General features: G+C 47.0%; 1 protein-coding gene across 4 annotated transcripts in view; it reads right to left on the bottom strand.

Annotated features, from left to right (window-relative positions):
• Window positions 1-13865, bottom strand: part of LOC126531770 (galactosylceramide sulfotransferase-like) — a 215689-nt gene that overhangs the window by 140142 nt on the left and 61682 nt on the right. Inside the window, exon 1 of one of the 4 annotated variants that reach the window (XM_055071462.2) lies at window positions 1563-1600. The exons of the other annotated variants lie outside the window; for them this stretch is intronic. The gene's annotated coding sequence lies outside the window, so the exon portion shown is untranslated. Of the gene's footprint in view, window positions 1-1562; window positions 1601-13865 lie in introns of those variants that run through there. 4 annotated transcript variants of the gene reach the window in all.

The following is a 13865-nucleotide window of genomic DNA, read 5'->3' as shown; positions in this document are numbered from 1 at the left end:
TACAAATTTTAGGCAAGGTCAATTAAATAATATCAGCAATGACGGTTGACTTGCATGACGGTTGATTCCCCCAGTTACTCCGCACCTGAAGAAAATAACCTAGGCCGGTAAGTCAGGTTTAGCATTTGAGTCTGACGATGAATTTGGTGCCACGCCAGTGAAAATATCTCTCCGATTCCATGCGTATGATGAAGCACTCTAGATGCGCTGGAGTCTATAAAGCTGGTCAGCACAGAGACCTGGCGGCGAAGCAGCGAAGTAATTAAGGCCACACGAATTTCCTCTAAAATGAGTGCCATTTGTATCGGTATGCTAATATATTACGTCTTTCAACATCGAGTCGAATACGAACATAAGAGCGACGACGCCGAAACGGAAACTATAATTGTATAATTATTACGTAGAATCTATACATTAAACAGCCTCGCCACCTTGCAGTGTAAGACTTATTGTAAGACGTCACTGCGTTACGAATTTTATTTTATTTACTTTCTTGTGCCTCTTAATAGCGTTGTTTGTATTGGTTGTAGTTGCATTTTCGTTGTTGCATTTTACGTTTCTTAAGTTTTATCCAGGTGATCCTTGTACTCTTCCGGATTACAGAACATAAAATGACCGTTTCTAGTTTCCGTTTTCTCATTAATGTTCTTCTCTTACGTAATATGCCAACGGGGGCCTTTCTAGGGTTCATAAAATGATGGTGACGACGATGATGATGAAAAGAGTAACGTTCCCTTCGCTACCTATGTGCCTGTACTGGAAAAGCACGTCTTTGTTGCAAGTGTTAGGTCTTCACACATCTCCTGCGCCTTTCTATAGGGTAATTTATGAATTGTTGCTCTCGGCAGTGCATGACGTCAAATTTCAAAACATAGACCACCTGCGAAGCTTTCCTTTTTATCTAGAATGAGTAACAAAGAAAGGAACGGCAAAATCCCCCCTTGTACTTAGCCAAGAAGGACAGCGTCGATTAGCAGTATACAAGACTGGATTCCACACCCTTGATAATTCGTTAGAACTGTAATCAGGGAAACCAAACAGTGCCTGGTAACGCAAAGAGTGCATTGCATCACGCATTGCGCCGTCACTTACTTTATTTGTTTTCCTCGATTCCGCTATAATGTCCCTGTCAGAAACGTATTATTGGCACACGCTGGGAAATCAGGTTGATGGAGAAACATCGATGAAGATACCGTTGCTGCTGGTGTATATGAAAACTTACGGATTCATTTCTGAAGCAATCATGCTCGCTGATTCGGCTCGTATAGCGAGACGTCTGGCCTAGAAAAATATTGACCGTTCTCGGTTCATTTTACCAAGGAAGATTTATTTTATTCAGAATGACTACGTAAAATCACTTCGAAGTTTTTAAAGGAAACCAAGAACTGGTACCTGAAAACAATCCTCTGTAAAGACGCTAACATCCCCGGCGCGACGCGCAAAATATCTAAATGCATCAATGATGTAAGGAAAGCAATTTTCGCATTGAGCCGTAACCGATATGGGGACAAGTGAAAGTTGGGAAACGGTGACTCGCTTTCAGCGTACTGTCGCATACTCACAACGGTGTGCAAAGCGCAGGGGCGATTGGCCGTCTTGATAAGACGATCGTCAAACTAGGTCGCCATCGGAGACTATAAGCACTTTCTTTTCTTTGTTTCCTGGTCAGGAAGGAGAAACGGGAGGACGAAACTGTAAGAGCAACGCGGTTCATCTGGGCTACTGCTAGGTAAAATATTTGCGCAGTGTAAAGCGTGCGACCAAAAAACGGCGCATGCTGCGCACAGTTTGAAAATAAAACCTCGAAAGCCCCATCGATCGTGCCGCCAAAACGACCGGCAGAAGAAACACAACGTGCAAACACAGGTGAATGAGCGCATTAAGCGAACGCGATAAGCCATCATCGAACCGAAGGTATACGCACACCAAAAAAAACAAAGACAGGCAAAGAAACTACGGCGTTTCGAGCCAGCCGGGTCGAGGCTACACGGCACATGGAACGCGAGAAACGCTGCTAATGGTGCCAATGGCATATCAATCATGCGTCGTCCATATCGTTCTATCCGGCCTGGCCCGCTGCATACTCATTCCTCCCCGTATACCTTGCTTCCAACTACTGCGTGTACATAGTGGCGCTGAGCATTTGGTGCTCGTGTTTTTCGTTGCTTTTTTCATTTGGTCACAGGCAGACTCCCTTCGCATCGCGCTTTGTGTTTGCACAACGACCTGCGAGAAGCGGCGAGATTGACGGGAAGGCACCGACGATAAGGGACTCGGGACGAGTGCAGTGCAGCACCCGTCAATGCACGTGCGGTGCAGGTACGCGCTCGAAGCCGCGTCTTTTTTTTTTCCTTTATGCGAAGCTTGGGGCCTCGTCACCAGAGTCGTTGCGCGATGGCTCAAACCTGTAACATGTCGAAACACCGTTAAAGTACGCAATCAGGTCACTGCGCTAGCAATACGAGCTCGGTCTTGCGTTACGCCCGCAGAGTCTGCCTCGAAAAATCCGTCTGGGACGACTCGTGCAACGGAGACCGCATTTCTGCAAAACGACATTGTAGAAGGTGTTTGCACTGAATACCGAGAGCGGAAAGATAGTCCACAAAGGCATAAAACACAGCGCTGCACCATGGCTTAAAGGAGCATCCGTCAAAGGGGAGCTGAAAGGCACGAGAGGTTCGCGCGAAGCTGGTTTGTTCTAGCCTGATATTCTGCACTAGCAATGAGGGACGGATGAAAGCGGTGAGTGAGGATAAGGTGGCAGGGCACATACACGTATACAGCACCTTGAGGTATACTTATGAGGCCAAGCGCCCAATCCAGTGTATAGTAATATAATAATAATCAGCACACTTCGGCGATTCCTTCGTCTATGTGAACTCACTTACTGCGACCGCAGCAGTCTCTCACGACTTACACCGCAATTATCTTAGAACTTGCATTTTTTTTCGATGAAAACAATATCCTGTTCGTCCGCTACACTACTGCCTGATGTGCCCTCCGAAAGACATGCACTGATGCCACCACTCTCGAAGTATGCGTAGCACATCAATACCGGCAACGGTGGTCGGCGACGTCTTGTTTTTCATCTCCTTATGGTGAAGCGTGAAGCTCGGGGCGAGCTTGTGGACATGGTGCACAGTGGAGGACGGGCAGCTGCGCAGAGCAGACCCAATTCAGGGCTAACTGCTGGCAGAGTAAATGCCCAGAACTACCCCTGATCCCCTAATTACATTAGTAGAGAGATAGGGAGAGAAACGAGTTGGGGGGAAAACTACTTTTATAGAGTTTGCGTGAGATCAAGCATTCAAAATGAAGTCTTGGATAGTGGTTTCGGCGTCGTCTGTATGCCTAAGTCATAGATGTCGGTCAAGTTGGGACAAATGGTCGATAACTTATCTTGAAAAGGCGGCGAACCAAAAATGAGAATTGCCACGACAAACCCACAGTGGTTTGTCGTGTTTATTGCTTTTATTGTTTTTGTATTGTTTATTCTCGCGGTTATTGTGTTTATTAACAGGCACACTTAATTACATGTTCATTGCGTCTTCGTGTTCATGTAGCATTTGATGTATTTAGAGTGCGGCATTCAAGTGCCCAACATCTTCTGTGTGAACATCTTTGTTTTGTGAACATTTATGCTGTGTGAACTCGTGTGTTGCATGTGAACACTTCGGCTTTGTGAGTATTTATGCCATGTGAACTCTTCTGTTGCACGAACATTTATTTATATTGCAGTACTAAGACTTAGAACGTGAATGTTCGTTCATGTTTTTATTTGTCCAGCTTGGTGATTGTTGACAACTTTTCGACCATAACTATCACGTGAGAGAAGAGCAGCCGGCACCACACATAGGCACCAACCTCTCCTTAAATACATTTAATTAAAAAAAAACTCGCAGTGGGTTTGTCATGGGTTTTTCAGTAACAAACTCGTAGTAAGCAAGCAATCAAACCAGCCGAAAGCTCACGGAATATCAATAAGCTTTGAGCTACCTTTTTTATGTTGTTGCGTGGCGTGTAAGAAAGCTCTGGAATTAGTTTCACTACTGATATTGATACATGCGCTGCCAACACACCACACCAAAAAAAAAAAAGCGAATATTGAAAGAGGACGGTAAGAAGGCTAGCCTGAAGAGCATCCGATTGGCTATACTACACAAAAAAATGATGAGAAGGAAATTGAAAGGCGGAAAAATGCAACGGCCGCCACATAGCAATCATTAATCGCCTTAACCCGTTCTGAACGCTTCTAAACAGCCTGACCTCCCACGATCGAACGAAAATAAAGCACGACGTCCAAGGACGAACGTAAGCTGAAACGGGATTGCATTCATTACGAGTACCGAATGCGTACCGGCAGCCAAAGCGCCAGACATCAGCCGTGCAGCTCCCTCAATTTGTCCGCCGAAACAACGATTCGGTGAGAATAAATTAGCTGTTGAGCCTGTGATGCCGGGACGTTGTATTCTCGCTGCCTCTCTCTAACAACTATCGACGGGTCTCGCGGATGATCGAAGCGTTGGCTTCGGCCGCCCGGCTCGATGCAAGCCTGGCGCTTCACGAAACAGGGCCGTGCAGATGCTATCGGACATCGCTTCCAGAACAGAGGCGTATACAGGCGCACAGAGCAACAGAAGAGTACAAACTGAGCGCATGCGCGAAGCAGAAAGAAGTGGGGCAGAGAAAAAAGAAAAGCACGACGACGGTTCGGGAACCCCCGTTCGAATTGAAGGGGGCGCCGCTTCCTCTGAGAGCGGTCGATCCTATCGATACCGAACGAATCTGGACCCACGGTGCCGCTTCTGGCTGTATTAGACTTCCCTGCAACTCGGCGTCTGTCCTCTTTTCCAGTCTCCGGCGCTCACCGCGACGTGGAACGCTTCCGGCCGCGTCTCATCAAAGCCATGCCCGGGAAAGAAGTAGGGCCACAAGCAGCGCCGTAGCCGTTCGACGAACGCATGCAGTAAGATGCATTTAGTGACCGAACAAGACCAATAAAATTATCTCGACCTACACGCTCCAGAACTTTTGCCTTCCCTTCACCTTCCTTTTTCAAGTTTTCATCGTCCATGTTACTGGTTTGAGCTCCTACGATGCTTCTAACCTGGGCCGATATACTCTTTGAACTCTTTGCGCATATGACAGTTATCGTGCGATGTAGATTTTTGACGGATTCACAGAAAACGTTCGGAACCTACACCAAAACTATGAGCGACGCAGTGCGTGGGGGTCTCCGAATGAACTGAGAATCTGTGGGTTTTTTAACGGGCGGGAATATCTCGACAGAGTGCCGCGGGTTTTTAAGGAGACACGCCAAGGCTGGCTAAGGATAGCCGGCCGGCCGTAAAATGCACCTACAACACGTTTGCCGCGCGACTGTCGCTTCACAGGCGTGTTTGCGCTGGTGCTGTGGCGCTTTGTGGGCAGCCTCGCCTCCTCGAGGGGTCGACGGTCATGGGCTGAAATGAACGCAGAGCAGGGACCGTATTTTACATGTACATCTACCACAAATTCTAAGCACGCTCTAACGCAAATTCGCTTAGTATAAATACTCAGAAAACAACAGCTGTTCTGTTCAGACCGAGAAATCGTAAAGTCGCTACAGACTTAACATTACAACTTAATCAATTCTATTATTCCGATTGTGTCTACTGTTAAATGTCTCGGGTTGTACTTGAACTACATATGCCGTGGAACTTGCATGTGGATTTAGTCGCTGCTAAAGTATCCCGTGTGAGTGGAATTTTGTGCAGGTTAAGATATTTCCTCCCTAAAAGCATCAAGCTTCTCCTATACAAGTCCTGGCGTCTCAGTCAAATTAACTATTGCCATCTTGTTTGCGGTACTACGACACTTTATAATATCACCACAGTACACAGAATACAAAAAAAAAGGCCGTCCGTAGTGTTCTGGATGTTCCCCACGACACACATGCGTGCCCATTTTTCAGAAAACAATTTACTTCCTATGCCTGATATTTATGAGCAAACACTAATTCACCGGTATAAGACAGATATTAAATAATAAACACGTTAAATACTATCTCGAACTTAAAACGCATAGATGGGAAGCTGAATACGAGCAGTTGCGAACTCTGGGAGATGTCACGGGCAAGGACTAATTACACCTACCAAATGTTGCGCTTCACATTACCGTCTTGTCTAAACAAAATGTACACTGTATAACCTTCATTACTGTGCTTTATGTACTATATATACATTCTGTTTCACTTGAATTCATTATATATATATATATGTATATATATATATATATATATAATGAATTCAAGTTAGCTGAGTTAGCAATTCAATACTAGCTGAATATGTAAAACCTCACCTTATGCTCTGTCACTGGCTGTTAAAAAGGACTACGAACCTCGTCAAGCCATAAAAAGGCTTTTTGTTCTCGGTTCTCAACATTTTGGTGTTGAAATGAAGTGAATTGAATTGAATTGAATATATTGAGAGATACGGTATTTATGATACTACTACATAAAGGGAAACATGGCGCCACTATCTACAGGAGTTCCTTAAAGGATGATGTGATGCCACAATATAGAATACCTGGATATAGAAGCTTTGGCTTGCACTGAACACAGTTTGGCCCGAAACAGTGTCATGACTGCACAAGTAAAGCAAGGCGAAGTGGTGTCTTCTCTTCCTCTCTGTGTCATTTGCTTGAGCGCGCTGTTTTTGTTAATTTGCTCACGTAATGTTTTTGCAGTAAATAATGTACTAATAAAGATCGTGGGATTTCTTGTAATGCATCTTATGCTTACATTTGCTCGCGTATAGTATACCCGGAGTTCTCTTTTTCTTTTTGAAACGCCAGTGCTTTTCATAAGACATCTTAAAATTAATATCTCAAACTGTTGCTGTCCAGAGAATTCGTTCCAAGAGGATACTCCTTGGAAACTAGCTTACCGGCTATAGTTCGTAGATTTAAACGTCTGAAACGACTCACTGCGGCATTATTCCTTCACATAAAAGGCGCCTATGAAAATGTAGCCCATTATGCCATCATAGACGCTCTGATTGAAGCCGGAATCAGTGGCCGCACTTTTCAGTGGCTATGCACTTATTTGACCGACAGGCATTACTTCGTGATGACCGAGGATCACCAAACATTCCGTGGAGTACCGCAAGGCGGGGGTGTTGGGGGGGGAGCCCGACACTATTCAACCTAGTGCCCGTCGGCCTAGTCATATGCTTGTCCAACACCATTCAAGTATCCATTTATGCTGACGACATCTGCATCTGCGCGCCTGCTGTAACAAGACTGCAAGTACGAGCAAGCCTACAAAAGGCAGCGGCGTTAACATCACTGCACTTGCGAAAACAGAACTTAGAGCTGTCTTCAGAGAAATGCTGCCTTGTTACATTCACTCGGAAGGCAATGAAGCCTTACTCTGTAAGTGTCAATGGGCAAGCATTATTATTTATTATTGTTTGTTTTGAACACATATACACATATACACAGTTAACGGGAAAGGGATGGCGAGGAGCAGACTGGCAACTGCCATCGGAAGGGGCGCAACGCCTGCCTACTCTTCTGAAGGGAGGTGACAGCAACACAGAAATGGACTATAGGAAGGAGGGGAGGAAAGTGGAAAGGAAGAGCAACAGGACAAATCTAAAGACTAAAGTAGAACACAGTACACTACGCACGTTGTTCTGCCGAGTTTCGACCCTGCAGCCGGAATTAAAGTGACGCCGCGTCGAACAGCCTCCACAATCATCAATCACATCCATGGCTAGTTCGCTATACGGCTAATTGTGCGCTCCACGATGAGACGCCAAGTACAGCTGCACGCAATCACGGTTTCACCGGTAGTCGGTTCACAATATACACTACAAGGTGTTTGAACCCGCCACCTCCCGTCTTCGAAGGAAGAAGCGTTGGAACACAGTACAGATCACACACAGTATAGGGCCGTTCACTGAAGGTCACGCTACTACAGAATGTTGAATGTTCACGCTACAAACGTGAACCTAAGCTAGTTAACTCTAGAAAGGTTAGTTAGAAAGGTTAGAAAGGTCTAGAAAGGTTAGGAAAGCAATTGTAAACGCACGGAAACGCCGCTTTTTAGGGGCAATTATCGACCGCGACCTATCATGGAGCCCGAACGTTTCATACCTAAAGAGGAGGTTAGTGACAATTATACATATTCTCAAATTTCTCAGCGGAAAGTCATGGGGCACCTCGGGACGGCCAATGCTGCAGTTTTATAACGCCTTGTTCCTCGGTTTCGCAAGATACAGCCTCCCTGTGCTTGGTAACACCTGCAAAACAAACATGCGTGTACTTCAAGGACTACAAGCTGAAGACCTAAGGACGTGTCTCGCTCTTTTGAAGTGTGCGTCTACAGCGGCAACGATTGTCATAGCTCGAGTTCACTCAGTATCAACGTACTTGGCAACCGACCCACTCAGGGCGCATATTCGACACGTTGCCCGATTACCTTCTCACCATCTTGCTGCTTTACCTGCAGAAAGTCCACACACAACTTTCTGTCATATAATTGTTGCCAGTCGTACCTCGTTGCTATCGAACTACATTCCCGCAGCAAGACCATCCTCACCTTTATGGTGCCTGCACAAACCTGAAATACGCTTCACCACCCCAGAAATCGCGAAGAAAGCTAACATGCGGCCGTTTGCCCTGAAGCGGGCCACATTAGGATTTTTACATGAGGTGCACAGGGGCCGCGTACATGTTTACATCGATGGCTCGGTCGAACCTACAAGTTGAGCTGCCGCTTTGGTGATACCAGCAAGATCCGTCAAAATACAGCTAAAAACGTCACATGTGTCATCAACGACAGCTGCTGAACTGGTGGCCCTGCGTGCGGCTCTTCATTTCATTCAGGAGGAACCACCCCATGCATGGTCAGTCTTCTGTGATTCCAAGGCAGCCCTACAGAGTGTACTCTCAGCACTGCGCAATGGATCACATGAGCAGCTCGTCGCAGAGATAAGAAACGTCCACGATCACATAGTTGACGAAGGACACGATATATCAGTGGTTGCCTAGTCACTGTGGCATACATGGCAATGATTGAGCGGACGCTACTGCCCGATCTGCCCATGACGGCGTCAACTGCGTCGCCACTCCTATTGCCAGAGCCGACGCAGCGAAACAACTTTCCGCATTTACGCGTGAATTAACATTAGATCAATGGAAATTATTCGAATTCACAAGTGCACGCCTTCATACCCTGAACCCTATTTACAGCTCCGTATTCCGCTCCGACCTCTCACGACGTAAGTGCGTCCTTCTAATCCACCTATGGCTTGGAGTAGCACTTTCAAATGCGTACTCCTTTATTATCGGAATGGCGAACAGCCCACTTTGTGACTTCTACGGGTGCAACGAAACACTCGCACACCTTCTTTGTGAGTGCCCGCGTTTCAACCCGCGAACAGTAGCCCTTTCAGCCACCCTAGACGATCTGGACAAGCGCCCAATGACAGAAAACAACTTCCTTGGAAAGTGGCCTACGCGATCAGCGTGATCCACTATAAAGGCGCTGCTGCGGTACTTAAAGGACACGGGACTTTCTGACAAATTGTGACTGCACAATGTGTTGGACGGTGACATTGAAGGGTGACATTGCGCAACACTAGGAATGCCTTCGCAGACTGCACTACAGTGCCCACAGAAACAGTTCTGTATCCTGTGTGTGTGTGCGCGTGCGTGTGGTTTTTCTTAAAATATTTTTCTCTGTCTCACCTATCGCATGCCTTTGCCCCTCCCTCGGTACAGGGTAGCCAACCGGAGACAATCTCTGGTTAACCTCCTCGTCTTTACTTTGCCTTTCTCTCTCTCTCTCTCTCTTTTAAATGTGCGCCATAATGATACTAATTTAAAACTTAATTATAGTAATTATGTCAATTATTCAATTAAGCGTATTGATTTCTCGTAGAAGTAATGGCCACCTTATCGAGTTAATTAGGTCAACGTTTAGAATTGTGCGATCTGCCACATGCAAATTTAAAAATTTTTGGACCTTATCTACCTTCTCTCTGTTCTCCCTCCCCCTTTCGCCAGCGTAGGGTAGCCAACCAGACTCTTGACTGGTTAGCATCCCTGCCTTCCTTATATATATATATATATATCTGTCTCTCTTGGACCTTCAAAAAAAAAAAGCACCCGGTATATCAAGTACACGAACAAAACGACTACCTAAACCAAAGTATTGTGATTTATTTGCCTAGTGTATTCGGCCCGTCAATTATACATATTATATATATATATATATATATATATATATATATATATATATATATATATATATATATATATATATATATATATATATATATATATATATATATGACGTAATAATAATTCTGCGGAAAGCCGCAAGGAGGAGAGAAGTAATTAATAAGGGGAAAATCAGGCATCCACACGTTCGTAGCAATTGCTACGAAGGAAACCCATACGGGTTCCTCGAAAAAAAAAAAAAAAGCCTCCCAGTTGAAGAAAAATTCGTCCTGGTCCGGGACTCGAACCCGAGACCACCACCTTTCCGGGGCAGCCGCTCTAGCATCTGGGCTAACTAGGCGGCTAGCAGACAGCAGGTGTGCGCCAGTGTGTGTCGTGTCTTTCTTTTTGTGGTTCGTCTTAGGTGTTTGCGCTGTAACGTTAGGTTCAGAATTATGTACCAACTAGGCCCAAATGAAGTTTTACTGAGATAGCAGGGCGAAGTCCAATTTATCGACAACTCGAAGCAAAGGCAAGTGTTTGACGTAATAGTTCTGCGGGAACCCGCAAGGTGGAGGGAAGTAATTAAAAGGAAAATGAGACATCCATCCAATCGTAGCAATTGCTACAAAGGAAACCCTAACGGATTCCTCGACAGAAAAGCCTCGCAGTTGAAGAAAAATTCGTCCTGGTCCGGGACTCAACTGCGAGGCTCTTCTTTCGAGGAACCCGTATGGGTTGCCTTTGTAGCAATTGCTACGATTGGGTGGTCGCACACGGCTTCAAAATGGCCTCGCTCTCCGATAAGCCTTCCAGTGCAAAGCCCCCACTTCCCGACATTCCCGTGGCGCACACCCTAGCACACGCCACTTTTCCCGCCAGGCATAATCGCAAGAAAATATAGGGCAAGGCCCAACGTCAGACGACCTGTTCGCCGCTGCTCTGACAGCGAGACACAAAAGATCAGAGGAAGGGCGCCCAGACGCGCGGCAACAGGGACAGGAAAACAAAGACAAAGGCAGTCATCATGGACGTCTCACTCTTCCCTCCAGAGCTGTGCCATAACTCGCCCACCACGACTCGTTTTACGACAGCTTGCTCTAGCGCCTCTTCTCCGCCCCGTCACCTTCTCCCCTTGGTCGGCCTAGCTCTCCACACGCGGTGATCGCGTCGGATACAGCTTCGCCGACGCAAAACATACAGCGGCGCTGACGACGTCTCTGGGCGCGCGATCGGCGCGGCGACGCACGACAGGGACCCGAGACAGATGGGAGAATCGGTCGATAAATAAGCGAGCAACCGCGTTCCCTTTTGCCGGCAGTGCGGATGCTGAACGCTCAGCGGTGACCTGCCGCCGCCTCGACCCCTCGAACGGCGAGACGGGCCGCGTGTTGATATGAATGCGCGCCATGAAGAAAGAATTCACTCGCCATCCCGGCCCTGCGAAAGCGAATGTCCGGCGAAGCTGTTGAAAACCACCACTACAACTGCTTGGGGAGGGGAAGGGGGTATGCAATGCTTCACTGCTCAATTACTCCTCCGGCACATTATTAGTAGGAGCGTTTTAGCATCAATTATGTGGCCTGGATGTTTGTTTTGTGCTTGTCCGTTATTAAAACGAATGCTGTATGTTGTATGCGTGATACCAAGGAATTAATGCACTTTTCGCTTCAATCGCTGAAGGCCTTTTTTGTTTTTTATTCCCGTGACACCGCGAAACATCCCGACCAACTAGAGGCTAACAGCTTCGCTGTAAAAGACATTCGTAATGTGATTGCGGCGTAACGACATTCGCTTGGTAAGTGCGCGCTACTCTGACTCGGCAAATGTGTTCTCCCAATATTTACGTCCCGCCGGCTTCGAAAGAAATCCCTAATGTGCAGGTTAGCGCTCTGCTTGAGTATGCGCCTCTATTGCGTTGTGCGATTAATTGCCAAACTGTCCGTCCGCAAGAGTGATATATTCGTGTTTTGTAAGAAGCGTATCGACATCCACAAATATGTTGCTTGCATGGAGAGCGAGAGCAATAGAAGAGAGGAAAGGCAGGGAGGTTAACCAGACGCGCATCCAGTTTGCTACTCTTCACTGGGGGAAGGGATATAGGATGAAGAGAGGAGAGAGAGAACATAGAGAGAGCACAATTTCGGGCATTTTTAAAGGTTCGCACAGAGTCTGCATACGGTTGCCAAGACCTGTCGATAGTGCAACAAAGCTTTCGTGGCTTTCTGTGCCATCGACGCGTATAGCCATGGTCCAAGGATCTTCATTTCCGAAAATGATCTAGAGTCCAGCCGATTCAACGCTGTCCAGAGAGCTTCACGTTCGACGTCGTATTAGTGACAGAGATATAGGATGTGTTCAATCGTTTCTGCAATCAGTGTAGGTGCAGTTACAGCTAAAGACGGCACTGCTCCCTATATCGCTTATGGGGCGAGCACTACACGCTCATGAGACGCACAGATGTAAACAACTACAAACGCGGCGCTTTAAAATCGACCCGGCACTGCGGGCAGTCCTCTCAGACCAACCGGTCCGCAATGTACGCCCAAGTGCGCACATGCCGGCGCAAGCGTTAGCCGACCCAGCTTTCCGTGGCAAGACTGAAGGACGCATGCACGGCTTCGACCGCTCGCTCACGCTGGTTTCCGCGGGCGGCCTCGAGCGAAAGGCTCGAGCGGGCCCGTCCGCTTACCTTCGGTCGCCAGCGAAGCAACCAGTCGCACCGGTTGCGATACTCGACCTACGTGTTTGCTTCTGGCGGGGCGACGAATTGCGCGTCTCGGCATCGTGGAGACGCTCTTCCCGTCGCCAAGTCCCCGACTCGCTGCGACGTGGGTGTGAACTGGCTCTGCCGTGCGAGATAGCACGGCAGAAGAGAGCGCGAGAAAGGAAGAGTAGAAAGGACGGGGGCGGTTATAACTGGAGGTTTTTCCGGTAGGGCTGCCCTGGACAGGGCGGTTCAACATGTTTCTCTTTACCGTATCTTCAACTGCAGTATCACACAATGTGTATGCAACACACTGTACAGTGCGTAGCAGTAGCACTAAGAATAATAGCAGAAAGGAAGTAAAGTGCACACAAGTTACAGGGGCATCATGCAGATTTTTCAGCCTCTACAGCAAGCGCCCAACTTGGCCACGATGCATTCGGCCTACATGACCACTTGCTGCAAGAGCTGCCCCTTGCATTGGTGTGGTAGAAGTGAAAGTCACCGCAGCTGCACTGTACGTGGTTGTACACAAACTGTGTGATACTGCAATTGAAGATACGATAAACAGAAACCATAGCAAACAGTGTCGGTATAAATGGGCTCACTGTACATGAACAGATTGAACATTGATGTACTGCAAGAGAATCATCGCCACTGGAAGCATCGCGAAGAGGAGTACCGCAATAGTCCATACAACAAAAAAATGCATCCTCGTTTACAAAACAGCTAAGGCATCCGCAGACAAGTTTTCAAGATATACTACGTGCAACAGCGTCGCGCCATGGAAAAGCTCTCCCCATCGCTCATATAATATCTGCGAATGCTTGCTTGCTCAGCCTGAAAAAAGTGAACTGTTTGCCAACGTAACTGACCGCAAAGATAATTATATTCTGGGGTTTTTCTTGCCAAAACCTGATATGATTACGAGGAACGCGGTAGTGGGTGA

The sequence above is a fragment of the Dermacentor andersoni genome, chromosome 5 (assembly GCF_023375885.2).
Source record: "Dermacentor andersoni chromosome 5, qqDerAnde1_hic_scaffold, whole genome shotgun sequence".
Classification (NCBI taxonomy): Eukaryota; Metazoa; Arthropoda; class Arachnida; order Ixodida; family Ixodidae; genus Dermacentor; species Dermacentor andersoni.
This window is presented reverse-complemented; position numbering and strand designations above follow the sequence as displayed.